At 51.2% G+C, this 14,622-nt stretch overlaps 1 protein-coding gene across 4 annotated transcripts in view; it reads right to left on the bottom strand.

The window, feature by feature from the left end:
- Window positions 1–14,389, bottom strand: part of ZNF710 (zinc finger protein 710) — a 71,051-nt gene extending 56,662 nt beyond the window's left edge. The window contains exon 1 of one of the 4 annotated variants that reach the window (XM_084772419.1): window positions 14,236–14,389. The gene's annotated coding sequence lies outside the window, so the exon portion shown is untranslated. Of the gene's footprint in view, window positions 1–11,215; window positions 12,382–12,723; window positions 14,196–14,235 lie in introns of those variants that run through there. The other 3 variants (XM_084772416.1, XM_084772417.1, XM_084772418.1) reach the window with 3 other exon arrangements.
- Between the last annotated feature and the right edge of the window lie 233 nt (window positions 14,390–14,622).

Below are 14,622 nucleotides of genomic sequence, written 5' to 3'. Positions count from 1 at the left end.
TTCCCAACTCTAGGAATAAGTAACGTGGCTCCAAGCTTATCATAAGCTGGAGGCTAGCCTCACCTTCAGCGAGTCCCTGGCTAGCTAAGATAAGTAAGACCTTGTCTCAAAAAGCAAGCAAACTGCAGGGCATGGTGGTACAGGACTTTAGTCCTAGCACCTGGGAGACAAAGGCAGGAGGCTCTCTCTGAGTTCCAGGCCAACCAGCGTTCCATTGTGAGACCCTGTTTCACAAGCAAACAAACATACAAAAAAAAAAAAAAAAGAAAAGAAAATTAAACAAATAGAAAGAAATAGAGGGGCTAATTTTATAAGAGTGCAGGGAGAAAAACACTGAAGACATGGAGTGTGTGTTCATGTGTGTAAGTGCACATGCGAGTGCTAGTGAACACGAACGTGTGCAGGCAAGCGATCTCAAGTGTCCTCAGATGCCCTTTTTCCTACGATAGGGTTTCTCACTGGCCTGTCTGCTCTCCCCAGCGCTGAGATTGCAAACACACAGCACAGCAGGCTCTGTTACATGCTTCCTGGGGACTGAGCACAGGCCCTCCTGACCCTTTACCAACTGAAGTGCCTCCCTAACCCGACACCCAGGTTCTTGCTTTTTGTAGGGTTTTTGTTTGGTTGGTTTGGTTTGATTTTTTCAAGACAGGGTTTCTCAGTGTGTCCTTGGCTGTCCTGGAGCTTGCTCCGTAGACCAGGCTGGCCTCCAACTCACAGCAATCTGCCTGCCTCTGCCTCCCAAGTGCTGGGATTAAAGGCGTGTGCCACCACACCGGGCTTGAACACCCAGTTGTAAGTAGGCCTGACAAAACTAGGACATTGGCTCAAAAGAGAAGGCATTTGGCAACAAGGTATCCATTGGTGCACAAGGGAGGATGTCAGGAAGGACCAGATACAGGAAGGAAAGAAGGAGGCTAGGGGTGGGGCACCAAAAAGGGGGAGTTCCTCAGAGTATGGGTGATTGGCGTGTGTGTGTGTGTGTGTGTGTGTGTGTGTGTGTGTGTGTGTGTGTGTAGTTCTGCCCCTCAAAACTGTATGCGAAGAATAGATGGATCAAGCCGGGCATGGTGACTGACACCTTTAATCCCAGCCCTCAGGAGGCAGAGGCAGGCAGGTCACTGTGAGTTCGAGGCCAGCCTGGTCTACAAAGCGAGTCTAGGACAGCCAAGGAAACACGGAGAAACCCTGTCTCAAAAGACCAAAAAAAAAAAAAAGAACAGACGGATCTATAGGACCTTCAAATTCCTGCCAGAAGGAAATATATCCTCCTCCCTGATAGAATGCATTTTCCCGGACAGCCAGGAATACACAGATACCCTGTGTCAAAAATCAAGCCGGGTGTGGTGGCGCACACCTTTAAGCCCAGCATTCTAGGAGGCAGAGGCAAGTGGATCTCTGTGAGTTCCAAGCCAGCCTGGTCTACAAGGCGACCAGGACCAGTCCAGGACAGCCATAGCTACACAGAGAAACCCTGTCTCAGAAAAAAACAACAACAGAAGATAAACACAAAGGATAGAATTAATTTTTAATATACATTTTAAAAATAGGATATAAAGCAAGGCACGGTGACACATGCCTTTAATCTCAGCACTTGGAAGGCAGAGGCTAGCCTGGTCTGAGCGACAAAGTGAGTTCCAGGACAGCCAGGGCTGCATACAGAGAAACCCCCTCTCAAAAATAAAATAAAATAAATAAAAATTGTATTACAGAAAGACATATAGTTAATTAGTTAATTGGCATTCCCAAAGAAGGGACTGAAGAGGCAATGACAGAGAAACAAACAGCCAGAATTCTTGTTTTAAGGTCAATCTTTAGAGCAATACCATGAAACCCACTCCTTCAATGAACCGCAAAAGCCCTTCCCCCCAGGGCAATTACAAAGTACAGCAACTGAGCCACCAACTAACTTCTGTATCAGCAATGAAAGGACTAGTTGGCACAAGCATTTAGTCACAGGCAGAGCAGGATTTCTGTGAGTTCAAGGCCAGCCTTATCTACATAGTGAGCTCCAGGACAGCCAGGGAGCTACATAGTGATATCCTGTCTAAAACACAGACAATGCTATTAAGTACCAAATGCAAATAACTGTCAAGCTAACATTTTATACCCAGTAAAACTATTTTTAAATATAAGAATAAAAGTTTAACCAAACAGAAACTGAAACTTTAAAAAAACGTGATCATTAAATGTTAAAATCCTAGAAAGAGCTGAGCTGAAAGGAAAAAATGGAATGCACAAAATGCTGAAGATTAGAGGAAAGAACTCCACAGCAGCGATAACCACACAACATGTAAAACAGCACCCAGGCTGCGGAGATGGCTCAGCAAGTGAAAGGTGCTTGCCGCCAAGTGTAACCTGAACCAGAGTTCAATCTTCAGATCTCACAGGAGTTGTCCTTGGAGCTGTAACACACACACCTTTTTTTTTCTTTAACAGCACCTAATTAACTTGTGGGATTAAAGAAAGAAAAGCTGGGTATGGTGGCGCACACCTTTGATCCTAGCTCTCAAGAAGTAGAGGCAGAAGCACGCAGATCTGTGAATGGGGCCATCCTGGTCTACACAGCAAGCTCTAGGCCTGCCAGGGCTATATAGTGCCTTTAATCGCAGCCCTTGGGAGGCAGAGGCAGGTGGATTGCTGTGAGTTCAAGGCCAGTCTGGTTTACACAGCCAAGGCTAAGCAGAGAAACCCTGTCTCAAAAAAACAAAACAAAAACTAAAAAAAGAGGGGCTGGAGAGATGGTTCACAGATTAAGAGCACTTAAATTCAATCCCCAGCAACCACATGATGGCTCACAACCATCTATAATGAGATCTGGTGCCCTCTTCTGGTGTGCAGGTGTACATGCAGGCAGAATAATGTTTACATAATAAATAAATCTTTAAAGAAAAAAATGAAAGACAGCTAAACCACTGGGACAAATAAATGTGAAGAGGACAGTGATGACTTTCTATAAAGCTTTTCAAATTCCTAATCCCAGCACTCTGTGAGTTTGAGGCTAGCCTGATCTAATGAATTCCAGGACAGCTCAGACTATGTAGAGACCCTGTCTCAAAAAAAAAAAAAAAAAAAAAAAAAAAAAAAAAGAATAGAGAAAGAAAAGAAAAATAGGTACAGCCAGGTTTGGGGGAGGGGCAGACAGGAAGACCACTACAAGTTTGAGGATGTTTGATCTACATGTAAGTTCAGGCCCTGTCTCAAAACAAAACAAGGGGCTAGGGGCGCGGCTCAGTCATGCTTGCTAGAGCAAGCGGGCACAAAATGTAAAGTCCCTCCCACTCTCAGCACAATATCTGGATGGGGCAGATCTATGATCCCAGCTATATATATAAAAACATACTTAGTTTTTGTTGTTGTTTTGTTTTGTTTGTGTTTGTTTTTCGAGACAGGGTATCTCTGTGTAGCCTTGGCTGTCCTGGACACGCTTTGTAGACCAAGCTGGCCCTGAACTCACAGTGATCTGCCTGCCTCTGCCTCCCGAGTGCTGGGATTAAAGGCGTGCGCCACCACGCCCGGCCCCATGCTCACTTGTTAAATGTGTCACAAACCAAAGTCCACCTGTGGGCTGTGCATGGGGCCATGTGATCGAGGTAGAGCCCCACTCAGTTGAACCAGACATGTGGACAGAAAAGCTGAACGCAGAGGACTGTGGCCAAGGCATCAAAGTGCAGCACAGCACGGGGGAAATGGCAGAGATAACAGAATCAGAGAGAGGGACCACTGATAAACCAGATCAGAGCAGGCTAGGCTGTCCTGACGGTAACCGCCTGGAGCAGTCAGGGGATTCTAGTGTGACGGGAATGACAGCAGAAAGGAAACCAGAGCAGAAACTAGAGTGCAGGATGAGGGGCACCCACTGCTACAGAGGCAGTCTGGGCAGGACTGGCTGGAAAGGCAGGGAGAAAACCCTAGGGAGGCAGGCACAGGTTCTCAGCTTGGGCAGGGGTAAACAGGCCCCCACTCAAGTAGGGCTGTATATAGGCAAAACAAGTCAAGACACTTCTGCAAGAGGTCTTGAGGTCTGTCTGAAGCTAACATAAGTCACATTTGTCAACAAGACAGTTTGTAAGCTCAGGGTCCAGTTATTAGAATCACAAAGTGAGATTAGCCAACCACACCACTGGCTTCCAAGGGGCACCTGACAGTTTTCAAGAGAACAGTTGGCAGTGGTCCGTAGGGAGACGTGCTGGGTGACACAAAATATGAGCAGTCAAGTTTGCTTGTTGTGTTTTATCAGGCATGCAGAACTGCATTCACGACCAGGAAGCTAGACCATCACTGACCTACTGGAAATGGGATGGTCACCAGGGCGGTACCCGGGCACACAGCCTCCTCCAACCCCAGACAATCCACGTACAAGCAAGAGTCAATCACAATGTTAGTTTCTCATTTAAATCTGGGCGTTCTTGCTGTCTGTAGCAATCTCCCCAACCTTCTTTTGATTCTGTAGTTCCTAACCAGGGTACTCCAACTGGAAGGAAGACAGTTGGACCACAGTGATCTCTCATGCTTAGTTCTGACTGCTCAGAAAACCCTCACATTTCCCAGAGCTCTCTGCGCACTCCCAGAAATAAACATACAATAGAGCATATATATATATATATATATATATATATATATATATATATATATATATATATATATATATTTTACCAGAAACTCATACAATGGCGCGTGTGAAAGACGGAACCGAAACCCTCTTTAGAGGCTAGCCCATTTCTGGTAGTGATTTGACCTCATTTGCAAACATGCACATACACGTTATGAAGAAAAATCATATGCATGAAAATTCAGATAGCACTGGAATGAGAAAAGGAGACAAAAGGCCTCCGTGCTGGGGTAAAGCACTGTGGGGGGAGGGGGGAGGGGGAGGGGAGGGGGGAGGGAGAGAAGGGAGGAGGAGGGGGGAGGGGGAAGGGTCTGGGAGCACCACACATTAATTAGGAGGTAATAAAACCAGTTATTTCACCTTATGATGCCACTGACATGCATTTGGCTAGCTTTGCCTCTAACACCCTTTAATCTGTTCCGTTTGGGGATCTACCCCAATTTCCTCTTGCAGCCCCCTCCCCTAACTCGAGGGTGTGATTCTTCAAAGGCTTTCCTTCCAGAACGTTTAGTCTTCAAGGCTGCAGTAATCTTGTTTGCTAATTCTTTGCTTTGCAAATAAGAGGAAGTTGGACCCAGTCTGGGAACCTGGCTCCATCCCGTTCTGTTTCCTTATGAAAATTCTTCCTGTCACATGTCATATACATGGACCAGGAGATGCTTTCTAAGGTGGGGTGGGGGGGTAACGCCCTGTAACCTCCATCTCCACTACTAAAAAGGATCTCACCTGGGCCCAGTGCTTGCTCCTATGCTTGCTACAGGTGACTTCAGGGAAGTTCTTCTACTTAAGGGAGCTAAATATTTAAACAGAGCTCCAGAGAGTAGTGCATGCCTTCAGTCCCAGCACTCAGGAAGTGTAGAAAAGGGTTTTAAGAGTTTGAAGCCAGATGGGCAGGCGGTGGTGGCTTATTTCTTTAATCCCAGCACTTGGGAGGCAGAAGCAGGCGGATCTCTGGGAGTTTGAGGCCAGCCTGGTCTACAAAGGAGTCCAGACCAACCAAGGCTACACAGAGAAACCTTGTCTCAAAAAACCAAAAATTAAAAAAAACAAAAAGAAAGGAAAGAAAAAAGAGTGTGAGGCGAGCTGCAGCTACATAGCAAGCTGAAAGCAGCCTGAACTACAGGAGTTGTCTCCATTTTCACCCCCCCCAAAACTCCCCACAAAATGAATGAATGAATAAATAAAATAAGCTAATAGATAATATGCAACATGCTTAGAATTGCGCCTGCCTCTGCCTGCTAAATGCTGGGTTTAAGGGCACCAAGCCTGGCTTTATGAATTGTCATGTAAATATTTGACACGCAGGATAGTGGAGGAGGGCGCCTTTAATCCCGGCGCTCGGGAGGCAGAGGCAGGCGGATCCTCGTGAGTTTGAGGCCAGCCTGGTCTACAAAGCGAGTACAGGACAGCCAGGGCTACATAGAGGAAACCCTGTCTCAAAACAAAAACAAAACAAAACAAAACGAACAGCTGGGCTAGAGCCAAGAGCTCCTCTGAAGCTAATGAGTACAATCCTCTTCCAGAATGGCGCACCACACACATAACCTGCACGGCTTCCGGTTAAAACCCCACCCCTGCCTATCCCCTACCCTACAGTGGAGTCAGGAAGCCAGGTACAAAGGTCCAGTGCAATTCTGAAAAGACCAAGTTCGCATGCAGCTGGGGAACCACTGAGCAGGTCCGGCCCTCCCCCCCCCCCCCCCCCCCGCATCCCCTGTAAACCTCCACTTGGGGCAGAAACCTTCCGTCCCTAAAGCCCTCAGACCCTGCAGGGGTTTCTTACTTCAGGGTAAATCTTCCTGTGTGAGGGTCTGTGGCACAAAGCTCCAAAACATTTTACAACTTACTCTGTTACTCCTCAGAAACTCTGAGCGTGCTCGAGTGCTTGCTGAAATGAAAGGAGAGTCCCCAGGAAGGCAATGCAGGGGTGAGGCCCTGGCCGGCGACAAGCTTGGAGATAGCACAAAGCTCCAAAAGCCAAAGGTCAGAGACGCCAGAAGGGATCCGTGGGCTTGCCTAATTTCCCTGCTACTTGCCAGGAGTTGTTCTAGGTCACACCACTAGCAACACACACACAACTAGCAACCTCCCAATTCAGGACTCCGCAGTCTCCTGCGCTACCTCCGTGGCAATCTTCTTAAAATGCAACCTCAGCAAATCTGCGGAGGGGCCCAGGAGCCTGCATTTTTACGAAGCTCCCAGGTAATGCTGATGGTGCTGGTACACCATTCCCATGGAGAATAGCAAGATTCATATGAAAGTGAACAGACCGGGCCAGGCCTGATGCTATGGTGCCTGTTAATCCTAGCACTGGGGAGGCAGAGGCAGGGGAGTGGCTGTGAACTTAAGGCAAGCATGGTGTGGTGGTGCATGCCTGCAACCCCAGCACTTAGCTGCTCAAGGAGTTTCAGGTGCTCAAGGTCAGTATTTCAAAGCAAGCTGAGGCCAGCCTTAGTTACTAAAAACAAACTAACAAACAAAACCCACCAGTAAGGGAGAGAGAGAAGCTGTCAGCAGGATAGTTTTGCAGGTTAAGGCACTTGCTGCCAAACTCGATGACCTGAGTTCAATCCCCGGAGATGCACGTGTGTGGGGCATCGCCTCCTCTGACTTCCACACAGTGCACCATGGCATCCTTGTGCTCAGACACATACATAGTAAAGTAACAAAATGTTCGTCGCCAGGCATGGTGGCACACGCCCTTTAATCCCAGCACTCAAGAGGCAGGTGGATCGCTGTGAGTTCGAGGCCAGCCTGGTTTTACAGTGCGAGTCTAGGACAGGGAAGGTTACACAGAGAAACCTGGTCTCCAAAAACCAAACGAAAAACAAACAAACAAAAATGTTTTGTCAAGGCTTTTGAGTTAGACCTGTACAAGCTGTCTAACCCTTCCATTAATTACCCAGAGTGCCTTTTTCTTTACTCTATTTCCAAAGAAAAGAGCAACAAAGTATCCCACCCTGGTTAAAGCCCTCCTTGCCGTCAGGAGGCTTTCAAATGCCCTTTCTTCAGGAACTGTCCCTTCACTCCTCCCTTGCTAATTATTGGCTCCTATGCCTCTGAACTTCTTCCTTTGAAGCATTTATAACAACTGTAATTAAAGAGTATTTGTGTAATTATTCGTTTAATGTCTGTCTCTCCCAGACAGACTGCAAGCTCCAGGAGGATGGGACAGCATAGGGCCTAGAATGCCACAAACCCATTAACGAGCAGCTGCTATGGGCTACACTTTGCTGGGCTAGCAGGCTGGACTTTCCATGTGTGGGGCATCGGCTGGAGACCTCCTTGCTCTGGGTGCATTTGTGTGTGCAGGTGCACCTATCCATGTTTGCATGCAGGTGGAGGTCAGAGTGTCATTCTTCAGGTGGCACCCACCTTCTTTTTGAGATTAAAGTTTCCTGGATTAGTTAGGCTGGCCAGCCAGTGAGCCCCAGAAATCCCCTCACCCTCGCCCCTGGTCTCCACAGTTCCAGTTCTGGAGTGTGTACCACGACAGAGCTCAGACTGGTGCTGAACATCTAACTTGCCAACACTTTACTGCCTGGGCCACTTCCCCAGCCCTTAACAGTCCATTCCTACTTAGCTTTGAAATTCCTGCCAGTTTAAACATATCCCAATAGGGCAGCAGTGTAGCTCAGTGGTACTGACTCTTGTGCAAAAGCCTGGATTTGATTCCCGGCATTCCTTGTGTTCACGTGTGCTCTTGTCAAGTACAATGAGTCCTGGTCTGGTACTGCTACTGGGGAATAATTAGGGCCTGGAAAATAAGCACACCCTTTCAGTCCTCGCTGGCTGAACCATCACCAGGCACTGCAAGGACCCTCATTCTGCAGTAGACTGACAGTTTCTTTTTTAGCTTCTCGCCCGATATCCTTTAAGGGGGACATAAAGGCTGAAGACTCAGCTCCTTCGCATGAGGGGCCTGACCACTATTCTAGGGAAGTGAGGCTCAAGACAGCAGCTCTGGGCCCCTGGACAGGTGACTTAAAGCCTCTGTGCCGTTTCCCAGGCTACCAAAGAACAGCGATGTGCCCGCCAGCACCTGCGAGGACTATTGGCCGTGACATATATTCCTCAGCATCACCCTGGCCCAGAACACCTGATCACATCCTCCTCCCAGTGTCTGAGTCCAAAGCAAAACCTCTCTATTGTTTTGCAGGAGTCTCCACCCTGTGGCTCCACCCATTCAGGATCCACTCTTTCCCAACCCCCTTCCTGCCTTACCTGTCTGGAGCCTGTTTGAGACAATGAATCACAGCACAACTCTGCAGCTCCCATCAATCACCTCCCTGTCCCTGCCTCTGCCTGTCATTTCTGAGCTCCTCCTAGGAGGGGAAATGCTTTTCCTAAGGCCCAGTATATCATTCAACAAGTACTTATGGAAGGCCAACTATATGTTAGTCTTACAAGGGCTTAGCAATGGACAAAGCAAATAAGCAATAAGTAAATAAATAAATAAATAAATAAATAAAAAGATGGTGGTGGGGGAAATCCATATATAGCCAAGATCTCTGCCACACTAAATGATCTAGCAGCTCCAAACTGTTGAGTGGAGACCAGCTAGCTGAGGCGCTTCCTTCTGTCCTTGTTCTTCCTTCCCCTCTGGCCAGCCTTAAAAAAAAAAAAAAACCGACCCACAAGTACAAAGTATGAAGAAAGTATTCCGGATCAAAACCCGGTAATTTAGGAACATCCTGATGACTAAACTTCTACCCTGTTGAACTGCTAGACTTTAAAGAAGTCAGTGTGAAAATAGCAGCAAGCTCTCCCAATAATTGCCCTGGCCTGTCCAGCATGCCTGGAAAATAAGGTGATGTTTCTTCAGCCTGGACATGTCCCACCAGCCCATGGTTTCATGTCCTCATAGCCACGCTCTTTGAACTAAGTGTGGCTGAGGAGCCCCAGGAGCAGCAAAGTTAAATGGCCTTGTGGAAAGAGTGCTGAAAACAGATGCCAGAGGCTCAGATTTGACTGACTTGCCTACTTCTGACTGTGAGGTCAACACGGTGTTCTTCCTGCCTTGGTTGTTTTTAAACAGTCTCTCGAAGGTCTTCCAGTGTTTGAGTGGAAGGAATGGTCCACCCGCCCTTCACAGAGGGGCCTTGGGGATTCAGAATCCTTTCTCCTACAAACTGAGTAACAACTTGCTTGGGTCCAAGCCCTGGTAAAAGGAGTGAGGGAAGCTGTGGGTGCCCAAGCCAAAGGAGGAACCTGTACCAAACAGCAGCAGTGGTGTGGGAGGATGGCGGGCCTTTTCACAGTTTCTTTCGGAATGAAAATAGTCTTCCTAACTGGGGAGGCAGAGGCAGGTGGATCTCTGTGAGTTTGAGGCCAGCGTGGTCTACAAAGTGAGTCCAGGATAGCCAAGGCTACACAGGGAAACCCTGTCTCAAAAGCAAAACAAATAAACAAACAAACATAAATAAATAATAGTCTTCCTTTTAGTTTTCTACTCTTCCAATGGTTCTCAACCCTCTTAATGCTATGACCCTTTAATACAGTTCCTCATGTTGTGTTGACCTCCCCAAGCCATAAAATTATGTCATTACTACTTACTTCATAACTCTCATTTTGCTACTGTTATGAATATATCTGATATGCACAATCTCTAACAAGCTAAGCTAAAGGATCAAGACCCATAGAAAAAAAGCTATCCTAGAGCCAGGCATGGTGGCAGAAGCCTGTAATCTCGGCACTTAGGCACTTTAGACAGTAGGATCAGCAGTTCAAAGCCAGTCTGGGCTAGGTAGGGATACACTGTCTCAAAAAAGAAGGAAATGGGTATTCTTCAGGAAAGCAGCCAAGCTCAAAACGCCTCTAGGCCACAAGGCAAACCTAAACTAGACTCCAGGCAAACTCTGGCAATCCCATTACTTTCCTCCAACCCCAAAGATATTCTAGGCCTTGTCTGTCTCCTTGTCTCTAAACAGGGAGCCTAAAATAAAACGCCTGGTTGTGACAGAAGTGACCCGAGCACAAAACAAATGCCTTGTATACCGTGGGGCCAAGGGCCAGCTCAGAACAGCCTGGAGAAGACAACTAAGACTCTCTAGATAGCAGTTCTGTCCCCACGTCGTCACACTGACACTCTTGGCACATGGTCACGCAGGAAAGCAGACCAGACTGTCCATTCCCCCTACCCCAAAGAGGGAAGCTCTACCCAGTGCCCCGAGGCAGTAAAGTCAGCTCTGCAAGGTGGCAAGAGCTGTAAGTGATCGAGTCAAGGCTGTGCTCCAAGAAGAGCAGGTGCCTGGCCCTGGGTTACTTGTGAGGCGAGAGGAGGACAAAACCACTAAGCAAAGGTCTCACAGGTAAATCTGCTTTAAAACAAGTGAAAAGGTGACACTCATGCTACATCTCAAAACCGAGAGCAGACAGGCAGCCCCTCGGCTTTAATAAGAACATGTTTATAGCTAAAGACAGGACTATTCCCCTCCCCGCACCAGCACCCCCCCCCCATCGCAGTTTCCCACACCAGCTCCCTGGCTCTTGGAAGTTCCCTAGGAAGGTGACCCATACCCTCCCCCGCCGGCCCCCCCCCCCGCCGCGACCCCGTTCCCACACAACATCTCTTTGGCAGAAATGAACTTTGCTTTTACTTACACACGTACAAAGGCAAAGCTGAGAGGGCAGCGTCAAAGCTGGCTGGATGACCCCCAACAGCACAAAGTCCTCCGCACACCTGTGGGGGAGTTTTGTAAGCTTCCGAGGAACCCCCGGGGACTAGTTACGGCTTCAGGTGGACAGTGTCGGAGAGTTTCCATTGTGAACGGAAAGAAAGACGCTCAGGGTGCCCTTCGAAGATAGGGCACAGGGCCCACAGGTCAAGTGTCCCCTCACTGGCAGGCTGGCCGCTAAGACCGTGAAGGAACTCCGCAGTGTCCGGGTGAAAACACACCCAGGCTACTGCTTGGCCTGGCCGGAACCATCTCGCAGGGCGTAGAGATACATTAATGACCGTTTTGGATTAGTTAAAGCCCACACAAGCACCTCCCTGGCCTCTTAAATCTTCCCAAACTACAGTTTAGACTGGAGGGAAGCATTTGCAGGGACCATAAAAGTCATCTTGAAAGGCAAGTTGAAAAAAAAAAAAGGAAACCAACAACCCGCTACGCACGAGTTAGCAAGTCCGCAGCTGGGGGTGGGGGTGGCACAGAGCCCAGCTTCGTGGGGTCTGAGAGTCGGGGAAGGAAGACCACCCGGCTGGGGGGGGGGGGGGAACCTCCTCAATCTGACGCCGACGATCACGCCCCACAGCACCATCCAATTAGGAAAATGACCGCGAGGAGAGGGAGAGGGGGCGGCAAGGAAGGAAGGCCGAGCCTCGGGAGGCTCGAGACCAACCGTGGGGATCTGCCCACCCATTCCCTGCACCCGGCGAGCGCCTTCAACAGGTCGGAGCCGGGGCCACCGACCGGGGCCCGAGTCCCCGGTACCCGGCTAGAGACGCCTGCTGCCCTCGAGGGGCGCCCGGCACCCCAGCTGCGCGCAGCGCCCTCGCCACCCCGCCGGGCCCGCCGCGCGGCCACCCCACCCGCTCCCGGAGTAAAAAGTTTGTGGGCAGCCGCAGGGGCGGGGCGGCGAGGGGTGAAACTTTGAGTCCCGGGCCGGGTGCGGGGGGAGCGTCCCCGAGCGCCGCGACACCCACGTGTGGGCCGGAGACCGCGGCCGCCTCCCTGGCCTCCCGCGCCGCCGCGCTTTCCTTTCATTTTGCCTCTCTCTGCCTTCGCTTCTCTCTCTCTCTCTCTCTCTCTCTCTCTCTCCCTCCCTCTCTCTCCCTCTCTCCCTCTCCCTCTCCTTCGCGCGCGCTCTCCTCCCTCTCTTCCTCCCTTCCCCCCTTCTCCCTCCCCACCCCCCGAGACGCCATCTCTCCCTCTTTCCCCCGCTCTCTCCCTCTCTCGCTCCAGCTCTCCGGCATGAGGGAATGTGGAAGTGAAAGGAAAAGACGACATGTTTGCAGCGCGGCTGCGGGCCTGCGCGCCGCCGTCCCCGGGGAGAGGCGGGGGGCGGGTCGACCGCGGCCGCAGCGACCCACCCCCGCGCCCCCAGCCACCCCGTCGCGGGCCACCCCGGGGGCTGGCGGGGCCGCGGGCCGCGCGGGACACACTCACCCTGACTCCGGGCGCAGCTCCTCGCGCTGGGGGCCCTCCGCTGGCCGGGCCGGGCGGGCCGGGGGCTCCTGCTGCCCACCGCCCGGGTTGCTGCTGCGCGCCGCCTCCACGCGCGCCCGCCCTGCTCTGCCACCCTCCCTCCGGCTCCTCTCTTTCTCTCCCCCCCTCCTCTCTCTCTCCCTCCTGCTCTCTCTCGCGCTCGCTCTCTCTCGCTCGCTCGCGCTCTCTCCCTCCCTGGAAGAAGGGAATGAGGCAGGGCTGACGTGAAGGGATGCTAAACAGCTCCTCCTAAGCCGGCTCGCAGAGGAAGAGAGACAGAAAAGCAGCCTTTTATCTCTCTTTTGTTTTCTCACTTCCTTCCACCCCCCAGCACCCCCCTCTTGTCGGCCCAAGTTTTCTTTTTCTCTTTCTACCGCAGAGAGGATTTTTCTTCTTTTCTTTCTCTTTCTCTTGGTGCAACTCTCCTACTCGAATTGCAAGCCTGGAGGCTTCTCTTTTTTCTCTCTCTCTTCCCCTTCCCTCTTTTCTTCCTCCTTCCTCCTTTCTTATTTCTCTAAAAGGGTTTTGTTTGCTGTGGGAGTTTCGTTTGAAAATCGAGTCACGCCTTTTTCCTTCTTTTCTTTCTCCCTCTCCCTCTTTTTCCCCCTCCTCTCAGCAGAAAAGGGGAACAAAGATTAACGGGGGGGGGGGGGAAGAAGGGAGCATCAGAACCTCGCATGGAAATGGGGGGCTGTCCCTGCCAGGCACAAAGGGGGCCCGAGAGAACAACTCCCCCCCCCCCGCACAGGAAGTCTGGGGTGTCCTAACCCAAAGAAGAGCCCCTGGGAATTGGGGTCCGGGTGCCCATTCCTTCTGAAATACGGGTAGAACTGAGTCCGCCCCCTCCCCAGCCAGGGGTGGAAGGTAGGGGTGCTCTTCGCTTAATATTTTTTAAGTGGGCAGATGAGGCTTGGAGCAAACGTCGCCGCAGAACCCTGAACAGTAAAGGGGGGGGGGGGAGGACAGCTGTTCGCAGAGCCCTGGACAGTCAGACTCGAGGGACCCGGCTCCGGCTGCGATTGCCGGGTGTTAAGGGGTTCAGAGGAGTTTGAGCCCCTCGCGGCCTCCTCAAGCCCATAGCCTGGGTTCGGCCCCGGGGTTGCACGGCTGGGAGGCGCCGAGGCGTGGTCGTTCGCTGAGGTCTGGGCCCTTGTGGATCCCCATAGGGCCTGGGGTTCGGCATAGCTGCCCTCCTCTCAGCTTTGGGACAGGCCGGACACCCCGCCTCCAACCTCCCGGACACCCGCCACTCATAGCTGCGCGGCTGGACTCCGACGCAGGGCGGGTGCAGAGCTCGCGGACAGAGCCGGGCAGTGTCGCCACCAAGGGTCAATTATTCATGGGGCGCCTGGGCGTGCTCCCAAGACCAGCTCTGTCCTCGGCTTCTCCGGAGGAGTGGAGACAACACAGGGGAAAAGTTCCCAGAGCAAAGTTGGCCACATTTCTTATTTTTCCCAAGTAAGTATTGAGCACCTGCTGGATGCCTAGCCCCCTGGACTGGAGCTGCAGCTAGGCGAGAAAAGTGAGGTCTCGGCGGGCCCAGACAAAGCGAGGGAAGCTGCGGCTCCGGACCAGGTCACCGAGCAGAAGAGAAGCCTGGATCCTCTCCCCTCCCCGCGCTCTTCCTTCCCCTACCCTCCTTCCTCCCCGCTGCATCTCCTTGGCTCCACCCCTTCTCATCAATTCCTCCCACACTTCCCTGCTCTCCCTGGCTTTTCACTGGAGGGTCCCTTCTCCCAGCGAGGAGCAGATGCTGAGCCCCATTGTCTCCCCCCCCCCAGCCCCCCCAGCAATGACTGCAGCCTCCCAGGGACAGGCCCAGCCACTCCTTCCCATCCCCCCAACCCAAAGGCCTAGGCC

The sequence above is a fragment of the Acomys minous genome, assembly GCF_964271855.1.
Source record: "Acomys minous genome assembly, chromosome: 2".
Lineage (NCBI taxonomy): Eukaryota > Metazoa > Chordata > Mammalia > Rodentia > Muridae > Acomys > Acomys minous.
Note: the sequence above shows the minus strand (reverse complement) of the source record. Positions and strands in the feature narration are given on the sequence as shown.